General features: G+C 34.8%; 1 protein-coding gene across 1 annotated transcript in view; it reads left to right on the forward strand.

Moving 5' to 3' along the window:
* The first annotated feature begins 690 nt into the window (after positions 1–690).
* The window catches only part of CDH10 (cadherin 10), a 102,729-nt gene continuing 86,894 nt past the window's right edge, over positions 691–16,525 (forward strand). Inside the window, exon 1 of the mRNA XM_056333260.1 lies at positions 691–912. The gene's annotated coding sequence lies outside the window, so the exon portion shown is untranslated. The remainder of the gene's footprint in view (positions 913–16,525) is intronic.

Consider the following 16,525-nt stretch of genomic DNA (forward strand, 5'->3'; position numbering starts at 1 on the left):
ATAACCTCTGGAAATGTGAAAATACCTAATACTATATGAACCTGTCTTGTTTTATATTAATCATAAAACTGCTGAAGCATGAGGAAAAATGTTTCTAATCTAATAGCATAAGCAGTTCAATGAAGAAAATAACTACTGTCTGTGATTTCATCTGAGCCCTCCGAGGTTGTAAGTTAATTTGGCACCATGGTTTTTTTTTAATATATATATATATAAATATTCCATAAACATTGCTGTAAGATCACTGATGGTATAGGAAAATGCTTATATTTAATCCAGAAAAATACGGCACAAAAAGTGGTGGTGTTTTCAGTATTTATTAATATGACAAGCTAAGCAGATGAGACTGATTACCTTAGACTTCAAAAACAGAGAACCATTCTGCAAGCGAAGGGAGGGCGACAGGCTTTAACAAAAAAGCTCTCCGTTTGCTGTACCCTCCCACCGCATTCACTTGCAAATCACTGTGTGCTTGGAAAAGCCTGCGCTTCCCTAGTCTTCAACCTTCCCAGGGTAAGTGCTGCGGCTCCATCAGCAGCGCCTCGCTCCGCTCTTGTCCTCGGAGGGAGAGTGAGTGTGTGCGTGGCTCTGCATGTGTGCATGTTGCGTATGTGTGCTGCTGGTTGTGGTGTGTCTTTTTTTTTTTTTTTTGTCTTTTTTTTTTTTTTTTTTTTTTTTTTTTTAATCAGGAGCTCTGAATGAAAGCCAGTCAGGGGGAGAGCTCCCCCTTAGCTTTGGTTCCTGGCTGTCCAGAGTTAAGCGATGCTGGGAGAAAAAGCCTGAGTTAGAACCAAGTAGGATCTGTCTTAGAAAATAACAGGAAAAAAACAAACAATAAAAGGACTGTAACAGCTCGGTTTTCAGTTTGGTTGGGGTGGACACTACTTCACTTTCTCAGAACCAGAGTAAAAGGTAGGAGCCTTTATTTTATTTCCTTAAGCTCTTTGTAGTTGTTGTTATTATTAGTATTATAGCATAAACGGTATGGTGTTTAATGCAATGCATAGAATTGTTCTACTACATAGAACTTTTTACATTTTATAAATATGCTTCACGAGTAATGAGACAAGGGATAGGAAATAACTGCTGTGTATTCTCTCCTCAAAGTAAACAGATGTTGTATTTGTTCAAGATTGAAACACGAAGCATTTTATAATTTTTTATTCATTTTTTTCCTCCTAGTAAGCAGGCTATCTTTTGAGCAGCAGTTTCCATCTGTATTCAGTTCTTGCAAATTCGGGGGGGGGGGGGGGGGAGTGGGAGCAATACTACTTGAATTGAAAAAAGCACAATGTATCATAGTGTAACTGCTATGAACGTAGCATGAAGCACACATGTATGTGCCCTCACTTTCTGTATACCTGTGTAAGTCTGTTACAGCTTTCACTGCTATTTATTCTGCCCTGAACTGAATTTCAGAATAATTATATACACTCAAAGCAAATGCTTCTTATGAAGGAAATCTCTGTGGAGAGGAATAGCAGGGTGGATTCAGGCAATATTTCAAATTCTTTGCAGAGCTATATACACACAAATGGGGAAAATATTGCCAGGTTTGACATTTCAGTAAAGGGGGTTGGGGGGAAAAAGGAAAAGGTGGAGGGAGGAAAATTTCAGTCTGCACCTGTGTGAGCATTTATTGCCACTGCTGCAATAAAATCCATATTTGATGTGGTGTTAAATTAATGCAGCACAATGCAAGTCTAAATCCATGTTCCCAACTACTAACTATTGACAGCATAGTCAGCTGCATTAGAAATTTGCAGTATGCTAATATTCTACATGATATTAGCTGCAGCTGTAAAAATCTAACAGTCCTTCAGCTTAAGAGAATGCATCTGCACGTGCAATCAGTGACAAATAGCAACGAACATTTTAAAAGTGACCTATCATCTCTGTTGCTTCCACACAAATGGAGCTGTTGCCTGTAATTTTCATCTTTCATTTCAGTAAAAGCCTCTGTATTACTTCAACAGCACACTTACTGCTTTAAAGGTATTTTCTGACTTACACAACTTGTTGTGTATGCATATGCATATATGAGTGTGTGATCCCACGGTGTGGGGAAGCAGGTTTGTAAAAAATTGTGGTGGTTTGTTTTTTTGTTTGTTGTTTGTGGTTTTTGTGGGTTTTTTTCAAGATATTAGGCTTTGAATTTACATGGTGATATTACTGGAGGGGGAAAGCAGGGAGTGGGAGACTGGAAGATACTTCTGAATTTCTAAATCTTTTTTAAATATGCTATTTATAGGAATATTATGAGTCTGGTACAAGCATTTATTGAGATTTTCCAGTTATTCAAACTTTTATATTAATTGGTTACTTTTTTTTAATGTAATAGTAGTCTGTGCTATGTTAGAGAGATGAAAGAATGAACTTGGGGAACTGGGAAAGGCAAGTAGAAAAGAAGCTCTCTTTCTCAAGAGTTGAAAAACAGCTTTTTAGAGTCAATATGGGCTTAGCAAGAGAGGAATACTTCTTGAATTATAAACTGGTAATCTAGTTTGTGCCTGAGGGAGTTTTCTTATATTTTTATATACTTTGTTAAATAAAAGTATGAATGAAGAGGTCATTTCTGTAGTAGTTTCTGTTAATTTTAGTTTAGCTTTATGGCTGTGTGTTGTTCATGTGCTGTCAAGATGATTTTGTACACTTAAATAGGGACTCTGTAACATCTGAGGAGCGATGATTATATTTCAACTTGAAACTACTGCTGCTGATCTGATTTTTTGTTGCTTTGGGTAACATTGGAAAACATGTCTTGATGGCTTGCTTTGCCAACAGTTTATAATGCTTTGTAACAGTTAATGGGAAAAAACCAACAAAATATGTCTTAAAGCCACTGTATGTAGGACCTTCTATGTTCTCAAATGGTCTTGATGGTTTTGCATTAGAGTTAACAAGTGTAAATATACTAGAACTTTGTATTTGTATGTTCTCAATAGATAGGATCTGTGAAGAAACTGATGAAATACTGAAATGTGCTCACAGTGGATCTGTGCCTAGCTGTATTTGCAACTGCATTAAAAAATGTTTTATGTCAAAGTAAATGAGCTCATTATTAATTATCTCTTTACATTTAATTATTGTAAAAAAATTACATTTATTCATAAGATACATATCTATACATGCACACCAGTATACAAATTTCGGCTAAGTAATACAAGTTGTTTTCAGCTTGTTAAATAATTAACTCTAAAAGGCACAAAAGATTAATTTGACAATAATATATACCTCTGATTCTGAGAGGGTAATTTCCTGATCTCTGTGTGATTTCCCAAGAAAACATGTGAGTGAAACACAGCCTGTCTCATCTGCATAATTCAGCGCAGGTGACTGTGTTAACCGTATTTACAGCCAGATTGCAGGTCATAGTACAGTTTTATACCTCGTAACAACCACTAGGTTGCAGCACTGGTGCAGGGGGTCAAATTAAGACTGAAGTACCATTGAATGGTGGCAACGGGGTGAAGTTTCGGACTGTTATAATATTATATTTTTAATTCATTATTATCACTTGTCATCAAGTCTGTAAACGCCAAGACTTATTATTGGGACTTCACAATATATTCTTGTTCCTAAATTTGAAAAAAAAATCTGCTGTACAGTTAATTCTTTGGTATTATGTGACAGAAATGGAAGGAAGACACATTCTGCCCAAACAATCAGGGTTTAAGAAAAATTTTGTGAGTGCCTTAAGTAAACCACATAAATAGACATTTTGTATTACTATTGTATTTGCTGTGGGTTTTTTGATAACATACTAATTGATGTATCATTTATTTTAAAGGAGGAAAATTGAAATTGAGAAATAAAACTTCTTTTCTTATGAGCAGCTTAAGTATGCCAAAGTAAAACATTATGAAGGGTGACTGCACGTAAGGATGCCATACCACAGCACATTTTCAATTGCTCTGAATAGTATGCGTCTATCAATGAAAGCTCATGCAAACAGTTCACTGAAATCTTGATTGACTATACAACATGCACACACTGCACATCCTACATCCTCAGGTCTACTAATGTGAACAGTTGCTTTTTGAAAAAAAACCCATACTTCCTCTACTGTCCAACTTCTGGAAAAACTTGACGGCAAGAAACAACAAAGAAATAATGATATTCTGAATTCCGTCCTGAACTAAATGTTCCTTAAACCTCTCCTCAGGCCAAGAGGAACTCCTATGTTGAATGCTGCTTGCTTTTCCCTCCCTGGACTTAGAGCTCTCCAGCTCTGAGCCCTTGTCATGGCAACTTGCCTAACTTGCTGATTTCTGTGGGTTAGCAGCTCTACAATAGAGCAATAGAAAATAATCCTCATCTCTGGAAAGCTGAGTGTGGTACAGTTATCAGGCTGTATTACTACACACAGAAAAAGAATCATCTAGACCTGAGCACTGTTTTTTCCTTTGTTCTGTTTTCATCTGGTGGGAAGCCAGAACACCACCCAAATGAAGTTGGTTATACAAGCTTATATATTCTGTTTACTGGCTTATTAGTCTAATTTTTAATACAGGGAGGATTTGTCAAAAATCTGCCAGTTGAAGCTTTATACGTATTTCTTCATACATGCAGTCTTCCTGATTATTAAACGTCAGTTACCTCAAGTGTGTGTATGTACAGTAGAGGCAAACCAGCAAGCAGAATACTGTACAAATTCTCTCTTAATTTATATCAGCTTTTTATTTGTTCACTTTTTCTGTAAGGTCCCACTGCAGTTTCTTGCTTCTACTAACCTAAACATAGATAATATTTACCACTTTATGCCTCCTGCTGGACACACTTAATGAAAAAGTTCTAGCAGTATCTCAGAGGTACTCCCCAACTTGTACTGTCACAGGGCACCTGATCTGGGATACAAATTCAGCTCTGATAGTTGGAAGTGTGTAGTACTATGTACCAAAAGGCCACATCAGGGGAATATGAAGACTTAGGAAATTAATGGGATATAACAAAAAGTAACATGGCAGATGTCCTTTTTAACATCGTTCCCATGTGCACATCATTCTTCACACAATGTTTTTGGGGGTTTTATTTGTAACTTTATTACAGCATCTCTTAAATGCAACTCCAAGTGAACTTTGAATCACACTTCCAACAGTAGGAAATTATGTAAAGAAGATGGTGTTTATGTGAAGGTAATGACTCAAAGAATGGATTGAGAAGACATGTTTCCAGAATTACGTTGCCCAAGAGCTAGAACTGTGTTCTTCTGTATTTTACAAAAATAAAAATAATTTCAAAATATTTTCTCATTAAAAACTGTTTATCATGTACTATATGTTTGTTTTATGATTTTACTGTTACTATTCCATCACCTGCCACATTACAGATTGGATTTATTGCATTATCCTATTTCAGTGCTTTCCATTACAGCATAAAAAACATGACATACCATCCCTTAGCCTGATCAGATCATGATCCTTAAAAATGAATGCAATCTTTATGAACTCTGCAGTGCTATAATATCCAGATTTTTAAGACATAAAGAATAGATACCAGTTTAATTTACAGGACTTATAAGCAAGGCTCAAGATGCAGTGTCCAGCAGGACTGTTATTTTTTTTTCCCAAAAACTTAACATCAAATTAAAATATAACTGAACTGCTATTGTGTGCTTGTGTCTACCGCACTTCAGTAGTTCACATGGTACTTACACCTGTTTGATGAAAAGATTATCTTGTTAAATGTTATGTTATCCTAATAGTAAGCACAATTAAAACAGAGATATACCTGTGTCTAGGAAATTTAGGTGCTCTGCATTCTGTGATTGGTTCCTCTAGGTATCACAAATGTACAGCTGTTTAACAGATGGAATTAAGAGAATTTTGTATGAAGACTTTCTTGAATATGTTTCACATTTTACATATAAGACAAACTACATGGACAAAATCTTTGAGTTTTTAAATAAAGGTGAGAAAAGAGATAGGAATCCAAAGTATTTGTACTTATTTAGTGGTAATATTCAGGACAGAAGGAGGATGGTCAAGTTTATCCTGCTTCTAAGATTTCTAAGAAGAAATATTCCCTAAAAGTATGAATTCCTTCCTCTTACAAATAGTCACCTGCCCTTTCCTGATGCCTTTTTTGTGGTGAGTGGAACTGGGACCATAAATGCACATCATATCTGAGACACAAGATTCAATCAGTAATGTTGCTGTGTGTACAGTGTTAACATCCTTGCCTCTGTCCCCTGTCCTGGGCAGTGAAATGTCCAGGGCCAAGGCTTCTGTAACCCTGCAAAGGTCTTTGTGCTGGTGCTGTTACCACAGATGTAGACCCCTAAAAATGAATCTGGGCACCATTTTGAAAATAGGTGATGAAAGATGAGGAAAAAAAGAGATCTGTTCGTCACTCAGGACACTGAGATTTTCCTGACTCGGTCCATGTGGTTTAATAAACATAATTTATTTTTTTTTCCTGATATGGTTATCATTCACATAACGTTATCTTAACAATACTGCCCCTCACTAGACCTTAAAATGCTTTCAGATATGGTCTTGACAGGCATATGGGCTTTAATTATGAACTGGGATTGTAGTGTCTTTTATCTACAAGTTCCTGGTTTTTGAAGGAAAGACTGTCATCTTTTCTGTGTGTATCTTTCTGTGCCACTGGTAGAGAGGAAAAAGGGGAGAAACACATACCTAATGTTCTTGTAATACTATTCACAGTTTTCAGTCAAGACTACTATATTGAATTCTTTCAACTCTCAGGTTGTTTTCTCTGTTTTTTAAATATATGCACTTATATTTTCATGTTCATTCTGATCTTAAACATTAGACAAAACTTGACTCTTCCTATTTGGGTCCCTCTCTGTTTTCTGGTACATAATGAGATTCCTTGAAGACCTATGGATCCTTTTTATCTGCATATTGCCAACAAATTAGTGAAAAGCAGACTTAAATATCATCAATTTCTCTACATCAGGAAAATTCTAAGTAATACGTTCACTGGAAGTATACATGTAGTAATTAGATAAATTAGATTTAATTCTTAAAACAATGTGGGGTGTTTTTCACTGTTGAGGCTACTCAGATGACCTGGATTCTCAGTAGCAGACTGTCAGTTGTTAGAAGTAATTGCAATACGAACCCCCAGAAACATAAAAAGAATACAAAGAAGAAAAAAAAAAAAAAGTAGAATGTGTTTAAAATAAATTAAAAAAAAAATCCCCAAACATGATGAACTGAAGCAGGAGAATGTCCTGCATTAAATTGTAAGTAATAGTGCAGACCTCAGTTTATGAATGAGTTACTGGGGCGCAGCCCGTCATTTTACAGCTATATGAAAAAAAATTGCTCACTTCTAAGAGCAGGAAACCAAGACATTTTATTCTGACATGAAAGACAGTTTAAGACCTGCTTAAGCATATTACACCCAGGTTTCCTAAATATGCTACTGCCTCCCACTTCCCAAGGCCAAGTTTTAAACAGCATTTTTGTCTCCTACTTCTGCTTGGGATAGTTTCCACAGGCTTTTGGCAGAAATCTGTAGTGTCCATAAAAGAGCAGGACACAGAACACTGTCAAGAATACCATTTCAGTGAAGTGTGGTTTTTTTTGTTTTTCTTTTCTTCTCTGTTGGACAAAGTTTTTTGAGTAGAAGTACGGTGGTCATGGTCAAGATATCACTGAAGCCAACATGTTGATTAAAATGAGTGAATCAAGCTCCAGACATACTACGTACATTTCGTTATTTCCATGACTTAACACTTAGGGGCATTTTGTTGCAGTTTGTGATTAAGAACTTAAAAGCATATGTGTTATGTGTTACTGGATCTACTTTTTTTCTGGTTGTTACATCTGAAAGGCAGATAGATGTATTTTCCTCTGTAACTTTTTTCTTTTATAAAATATATACTTTTTTCCCTTGCTTATACAATTCCTTCAAATTTCTTTTTTTGAGTGATTTCCAATGAAGTAGTACCCTGCTTTGACTAATTGGAGAAAATCTTTTCACCTTTAGAAATGTATTACTTTTTAATTAATTTATATTATTTAGACAGTCTTTAATCCTTCTGATAATCAAAGAAGCTGATCTCTTTTCTAAAATCGAAGTATGTATGTGGAATATATATACAGAATGGAACATTAAGATAAAATCATACATTTCTTCTTTCTATCCTTGACTAGCAAAGCATCTGAAGCTACTCTGAAACACAGGCTGTTTGGACTATGTCCTAATTGTGACTTTGTTTCCTCTAGCTTTTTATTTGAGGTCAGAATAATGAGAATCAGAAAAAAAAAAAAAGATTAACTGAGACATAACGTGTTATAGTAATAATCCCATTAAAGTTCTGATGAGCAAAAATCTTCAAGAGAATTTAGGAATCTGTGATGTGAATAAGTAAGTTCACTGGGCCTGAGCTATTCTAAACTGGATATCTAAAAGTATTGTGACCAACTGGAAAAATCAGTTGTTTAAGATCTGAAATGCAAAGTTTTTTTTTTAAAAAAAAACCCAACAGTATAATTACAATTCATTACATTCGGGGTTTAAATTCTACTTGTTATGCTAGTGTTTTAGAACAGAACTTACAAATAGCCATCTACAAATGAGGTTTTTGGGTTTTCGTTTCTAACACCACCCACTTAGCTGTAGTTAAACACAAATGGTAAAGCTCAAAGTAGTTCAGCCTTGTAAATTGCAGGACCAAGAAAACTTGTGTTAAGACAACAGTAACTTCTTCCTGAATTTTGGGTTATGTACAATCAGGAAAGGAAATAACCACATTTTCCTTCTTCCATGGCTTCAGCCATCAAGACCCAAGTAATAAGTTCTTATGATGTAGGGCTGGAAGTGTATTGCTGTTTGGACCACCTATGAAAGTCAGGTCCAATGGGATAAAAGCAACCTAGGTGGATCAGTCCGCCAGCAGCTAGTTAAGCTCAATCTCTGGAAAAGTACCTGCAGTCTTCCTTACAGATATACATGACTGTGGGGTCGCTTTAGTGATGTGACTTGTTTCTTGTTGCTCTGGGTATGCTGGTGTAGAGTCCATTCCTAGCTTTAGCATATTAAAATCCTTTTCACTAAAAAAGGCCACACAGGTAAAACCATGACACCTCAGCACTAAAAAAAATGATTTCTAGACTAGTCTGGAAGTTATTTTGTTATCGTTATCATGGATTAAAACTGGATTATTGGTTACTGGGACAATAACATGAAAAAATGTGGTGTCATAATGGCATCATGACTGCAAAGAAAAATACTTTAAAGCATTCAATTTTATTTAAGTAAACAGAATACATCTCAATGATCCTAATGTGTAATCAAGCTGACTTCTTAAGGGTGATCCATTAGTGCTTTAAAATACATGAGCTAAAATGATGTACAGAAAAAAATATTTGAAGGTAGTTTAATACGATTCTGTACAATCAGAAATACTGGCAACGAAAATCAGGATAATACTGACACAAATATAATTCTTTAATAGTCTTGACATCGTTCAGGGTCTTTTCCCTTTAAAGGAAACAATTATACTGGCATAAAGAAATTTGCTAGTGAATTACTAGCTTTATGTTCTGAAATGTTCGGTTGCTTTCTGCCTGAAGGCTATGAACAGTTTTTTAATAGTTGCTTTGTTGGATTTTTTTTTTTAATAAATAAATGAAATGTGTTACATGAAATAATTATGTGTAGCAATTACGATTTGAAACTTTTCATCCCCCACAAGGCTTTAAGGTTTTGGTTTGGTTTGGTTTTGTGCCGTTAGTGCAGTCTGACCTGTTCCTATCATAATACTGTTCTTTGTGAAGGATGAGGTTTTGCTGTGGGAATAGAAAAGCATTTATTTGACAGTGAGGTATCCTATAAGCTAGAAATACAGTTTCTTCAATATTTCTTACATTATATACCACACAGCTTTTTTAAGAGTTCACTAAATTTGGGATCAACTTTTTATTTTGATAAATTTTCCTTTGGGAAAGACTATAAAGCGTTGATGAGTTTGGAGTTATTTTTTCTTCCGTCTGTTTAGTTTTTATTCATACATTTACATATGTTCTCACTTTGCTGTCATCAAAAGGAAATATATCATTCCAAATGTTCACTGCTTGTTCATCGCAGTTTGTAGGAAACTTTAGCTTCAGTAAATATTTTTTTCTCCATATTCATTAACTCTATAGTAAGTCTTTGAATTTCAGCAGTTTGTCAAAATAAGAAGAGTGTTTGCAACTTGCTAACCAAATAAAAAGTCAAATGTTGATGGAATTTCTTGTGCAATTCCCTGAAGTTTGTTCATTTTTTCAGATGGGAACCTTAGAATGCAGGTATTTTTAATCTTTTGGTGCCATCTTGTGGCAAGAGGGTACTCTTCTAGCCCACAGTTTCTATGCCTACAAGCAAAATATCCTGCTTTGGTGATAGATATATATGTATGGTTTTTTTATAGCGACTGTAAAATAGCAAACCAATTTATGCACAGGACACAGTTCTCTTTGGTCACTTCTTTTTTAAAAATCTTTTCAAGTGCATTGCTATAAATATTGGAATAGAGAAATCTCGCAAAAAATTTACTATAATTAACACATAGACCCAGATTTTTAATCTGTAATGCATTAGATCTCTGTAGAATACTTAGATACTTAACTAGTTTAAGGCAATTGTCAATAGATTTTTTTTCTGTGTTACTGTGCTAGATCTCTGTAGAACACATTAATTCTCAGCTAGCTCAAGGCAATATATTCACTTCAGCATCCTGTAATGTGTAACAGAAAGCCAAGGTCTATGCTATCATTCTTGTTTTTCATTTTCTGGTTTTGGCTTGGGAAAATTCATACCAGCTTGCATCCAAAAATGCAATAACAGCAGGAATGCTGTTGATTTTCCTGATACTTTCATTGGGATTCAGCAAGACGAGTGGTTTGGTTCTGTGCTAAATAAATACTAGTTTAATACCTGCTTTTTTGGACATAATGCTTGTAGATGTCTGCATTCAGTACAGATCACATTCTTGTTCAATTTCCTAAGGAGTTTTCTATGTGATAGTCCCTATTTGCTTTCTTATTTATCTCGGACTTCCAGTCATGCTGTAAGTTTTTAGATGCAAAAATATTACTCTCTGTCAATAGCTGGAAAAGAGAAATCAAGACATCAGTCCTGCTTTTACTTAAGCCAGTGGTTGTCATTCTTCCAAAAGTAAGGATGAGGGGGGGTTTGTTGTGTTTTTTTGTGGTTTTTTTTGTGGTTTTTTTTAAAGACATTTGTTATAGTCTGGTCCAAATAACATCCTAATATCTTGTAATCATTGAAGATTAACGGCAAATTAGGACTTTGTGTGTTGTTATAATACCTTTTTACAGACAAGGAGTATGAAAGCACATAAAGATTAAGCTCTTGTACCTCAGGGCTAGAAAGCAGACAAATTTTGAACTTCAGTGCAGTACTATAGCCAGAAAAGAAAAAAAAAAAAAAAAAAAGTAACAGTATATTCTCCCAGCTGAAGAAAGAACTACTATCAATCAAAATGAACACCAAATGAAAACACTGTTTAAGAACTCACCTCTGAAATGTAAGTAGTATTCCAGTTGGCTATTCTTGCAATGTCAGATACTTCCATCACCTTCTGTAAGTATGACCAATACTGCCTTGTTATGTATTGTATGCTTTCTAAACTTACACAGAAAATAAACATATGATAAGGACAAGATAATACAAGAAAATAAACACATGATAAGGACAAGATAATACAAGACATGTTTTCTAGCAATTAGATGGTATATATTAAAATGATAGTCACTAGAATGTGTTTTTTAATAGGCAATCACTGGCTGAGGTACAGTTGTATGCTGTACCAGCTCATGACTGTGATAAATCAGTCAACACCTGAAGTGTTCTTTTTGAATGGTTAAGAGATTGTGTGATTTCTCTGGTTAGGGTTAGCTGAGTTAGCCAGTGATAAAAATCCATTGCCTATCAGCAGGAATAGAGAGAAGAACCACAACGTTAATGTAATAACATACAGAATTTCAACAGCTTTGTACATATATATGATGGTGTATTTGTTAGAATTTTTCCTTCTGATCAAGAGTAAAATACTCTTGACACTTAACACATTCTCTTTTTTTCTGTATCTTTTGGTGCCTTCTATAGCGTACTTTGCCTACAAGTTTGAAGTGGTAGGTGAATTAACTAAAAGAATTGCAATTGCTCATTCCAGTGAATTCACATGGTGTCAATTCTCTTACAAGGAAGACAAACCTAACTATGTGTCAGTCTCTTTATGGAAAGGTGTGAAGCTTAAGATGGGACTCTAAACAGTATTTGTATAAATAAAGTTATATTATGACATATATAATATGCTAATAATAATTACACTGAAATCCAAAATCTAATTTACACCTTTGCGATCCATATAAAACCAGTTTCTATATCCTTCTATGATTTGTTTTCTAGGCCCAATAGAGACATTTTATAGAACTACAATTTCTGGGCCTGTTAGAGTTTATAATTTCTTACATTAAAAAATAGTCAGTATTTAGTCATTAAACATTAATTTCCGTCATTTCAGGGTAATCTGTGAATGGTCTGTAAAAATGGAATTTTATAAAGCTTTATAGAAAGTTATTTAGCAAAACAGCATCTTATCTTAGTCTGAATATGCATGGCACTGTAATATTCATGTGGTTACATTTAAATCAAATTGAGTACAGAATATTTTAAAGAATGTTCAAGAGGGGGAAAGTAGAATTTTGTTTTATAATATGAAAGTGGTGGTTCAATTTTTTTTTTTAATGGGGATTTAAAATATATTAAGTTATAAAAGATGCATGTAAGGCAGTCAGCATGCTTTACCTGAAACATGGAACGGGACAGGCAACAGATCAAGCAGAGATACAGAAATATGATGTAGCACATCGTAAGTTACCAAAGGGAAAGTCTTCAATGAGATGTGGTTGTGTTTATGCAGCGTAAAAAGCAGAAAGGTAACTGTGGTAAGTCAATGGATGTTGTAGAGGAACATACAGAGAGTTTCTTTGATTGATACACATACCTGAAGCACTTCAAGAGATGAAGTGAATGCTTATATGAACAGAAGAGTTTTGAAATTTGGAGAGAGAGTGTTGAAAAGGTTGCATCTCTTAATTCACATGAGAATGCGCTGCACTGGCTGTCAAAAAATGGAGGAGGAGCCCATTTGCAAAAGAAGCATGATATTCAGTGATAGAAGAAATAATGATTTAGCCAAGGATTTGAGCAGAAATAGCATTGACATGAGATTAAGAGAATTTACAGACACTGTTATGTGAAGAGGGATGTAAAATAAATTTAAGGAATAACAAGAAAATGTAGATAGTTAGGAAAGTGCCCTGGAAAGATAAATAATTCAAAGTTTCAATGTCTCCGTGAAGTTAGAGAGGGAAGAGAAAACATGATCAAGTAAAGTGATTAGTCCTATTTATGGAGTTCCAGAGGGGGAAAGAAAGCAGAATAAGGCAATGATTTTGTGATTATAGTCAGGATCATTGGGAAATCTGTGTAGTACCATTTCAGAATATGTTTTTGAAAGAAGTGGAATTGCTAGAATTTCTTCATCTCAGGTTCCAAATCCCTTGTATACCCCCTCTGCAAACTGCACCTGTTGAATAGTAGATTTTTCTCTTTCAACCCCAGTGTGCATAATTTAGTTAGAATTTTAGGTAGGTAAGTAAATACATTATTTATGCTGGGAACTGTTAGATCCTGTATATAAAAGGGAGAGTGAAAAGTTTCTGTCACAGAACTTGTCTAAATGATCAAAAGGAAAAAATGTTTTTTAAAACTGTTTCTGGGGTTAATCCATCAGATAAGGTTGACTGCTGATCTATGGAACTTGTATATTTAGTGTGTTCTTACTGTCAAAATTATTTATGTCTAGTGTGACTACCAGCTAGTCTAAGCAACATGCACCTAGGCTGTGGCAGTGAAAGAAGAAAATTCATCCTGCTGTACAACTGCAGTAATGTATAACTGACATGTTCAGGGCCTGAATGTCTAGAGAAATTCTAAACAAGATATAAAGGTCACAAAAGCACAGGATCCCAGCAACCATGGGTGCTATTCTTACATGAAAAACATAGGTGTACCATCTTTTCAGACACTTGCAGCAACAGTCTGAATTAGCTTGTTGCTATAACTTTGTCCTTCAGAGATTACAGTATTTAGGGCAACCCAGGAAGTGCTATTTAAGTTTAAAAGAGAACTGCTAAAGTAAGAGTAGCGACACGGACATTTCAGGTTATGTGGTTTTTGGCATTAGATTGAAAGATCTTTCCTTTGCCGAAGTGAACTTGATTGTTTTCTTCTGAAGATGAATGGAGAAGCTTACACGTACATTAGCTGCAAATGAAGCACTATTCCTACCTTTTACAGTGTATAAATATTTTGAACTGTCTTTAAAGTACGAATATACAAATAAGACAAAAATTAAAATTATATTTTAGTGGACTAATGTAATGAAGTCTGTGTGCTTCAGTAATAAAACTGTAATTTCCAGCAATGGATTTATATTTGTCTCCCTTGATGCAGAGCATATTGTGACATACTGACATGGAGAAAGCTGTCACTTTTGAGTATTATAAAGAGAATTCAGGAAATGAATGACAAAATAAATTGTAAATCCTTAAAAATGTAAGCAAAAAATCCTACCTTAACAGATTTTAAAACAACAGACACACACACACCCCAATTTAACTATAATTTGGCAATAGCTTTGCAATGTCTTGTGCAGGAAAAAAAAAAATCAGATAAACTAAACCCTTGTGTTTCTAGAACGATCTCTCTCCAGCAGCCTTTAATCAAGTTCTCCTCAGCCAAAGCAAAAAAAAAAAAAAAAAAAAAAATAAAAAAAAATTTCCAGATACTCCAGTAGTCTTATGGTAGTCTTAGACCAGGCTACAACTCTTTTCTAGCTGCTCCAGTTTGTCACAACTGATTTACATGAGAAAGGAATGGTAACAAGGATCAGCTCTCCTGTTTTCTCTTTGTTAGTCCACATTGCTATCCACAAGAATTCTATATTTTTTTGCACTTTGACTATACTAGGGTTTTTCTTGCTCCTCATTTAAAGAAAAAATAAATATGAAGGAGAGTAAATAAAAGTTTACAGTGCCTCTTTCTGTGTGTTTTCGTACTTTCTTTGTAAGGCATTTTGGTTAACAGCAGCAGTCAGATGCTCTTGTCAGTTATGTTATGCTTGAAATATTGTGTACTTGTTCACATGTAAGAGCCATGCATTCAAGAACCTGAAGATGCAAGGCTGGACAGCACTGCAGAAGCTCCTCATTGTCAGTGAATTTCTGGTGCCTTCTTCCTAATTAGGGGGAAAAGGTTTGCCACCAGGGAGCACTGAAAGCCACCTCCTACTATGTATTGCAGTCTTGGAGGATGCACTAAACTGCAGAAGTTTGAGGGTCACGGTTTGTTGTTAAAACTAATGGGCTTTTGTGCATGGGAGACCACAGCATTTTGCAAATGACTTAAGCCTGTGTTTAATTTCCAATACTGTTGACAAAATTTCATCATATATATAAATTTTAGCACTTCTTATTTTTATTTTTTTAATGCTGTGCAGATACATACACACTCACACGCTTCGGCCGACGTAGTCCTTAAAGCTGTGCCTTGTTCTGAGACTTTAATTTCCTAGCAGAAAGTAAGACTAAAATGGCCCTGTATTTCCGAGGTTAGTTGGATGCTGACCATCAACCTCATCTGTGTTTGTCTCAGTTTGTGCTTAGTACTGTGTTCAGGACTTCTAAGTTTTTCAGACATTTAATCAGTTTCCACCTAGATTTTTATAAAACAGTAATTCTCATCCCTTATGTAATTCTAAAAACACAGTAATTTTTTTTTCCATAACCTTTTAATGATATCCAATAAGCATTTGTCAGGTAGTTGATTTAATTGATTTAAAGACCAAGATGAGCATTCTGCTTTAGTAATGAAATGCAGAGGACAGTTGGAATGAATGAATTATATATAGAATACATGTGATCAGAGTTCATCCTGGAAGAGAAGTGCAAAATGATAACTGAGCTAGGAAGCACTTAACTGCACTTTTGCTTCAGGGTGCATTAAGCAGAAGTTTTCACATCCAAAGCAATATATAGAATTATATGTTTAATAAAATATCAACATGCTATCTCCTTAAAAAAGCTAAAGTCAAACACTGCCAAATACTATAGAATTGTTAAATCTTCAGCATAAGACTATGACATAAAAATATAAGGGAAATCAAATTACAAGGTTTCACTTCTGGTTTTTTTTTATACACATAATTTACTTCTAAGATTTTAATGATTTTTGTGTTATCCTTTGTATGTTTCTGTTCCTATACTTTCCAAGATTATAGGTGATGTTTTTGTAATGTTTCTTACATCCTAATGTTGCCCAGCTTTACTCAGATCTTGATGATCTGCTTTCTTTCTGCATTGTACAGGTGCTGGTATTTTGGTGTTTTTATGTGATAAGTTCTTTGCTTAGGACATGCTTCTTACGTTCATTGCATCTCACTTCATGTTTCGTGCAAACCACGAATGTTTGA

Source organism: Falco biarmicus, chromosome 3 (genome assembly GCF_023638135.1).
Source record: "Falco biarmicus isolate bFalBia1 chromosome 3, bFalBia1.pri, whole genome shotgun sequence".
NCBI lineage: Eukaryota > Metazoa > Chordata > Aves > Falconiformes > Falconidae > Falco > Falco biarmicus.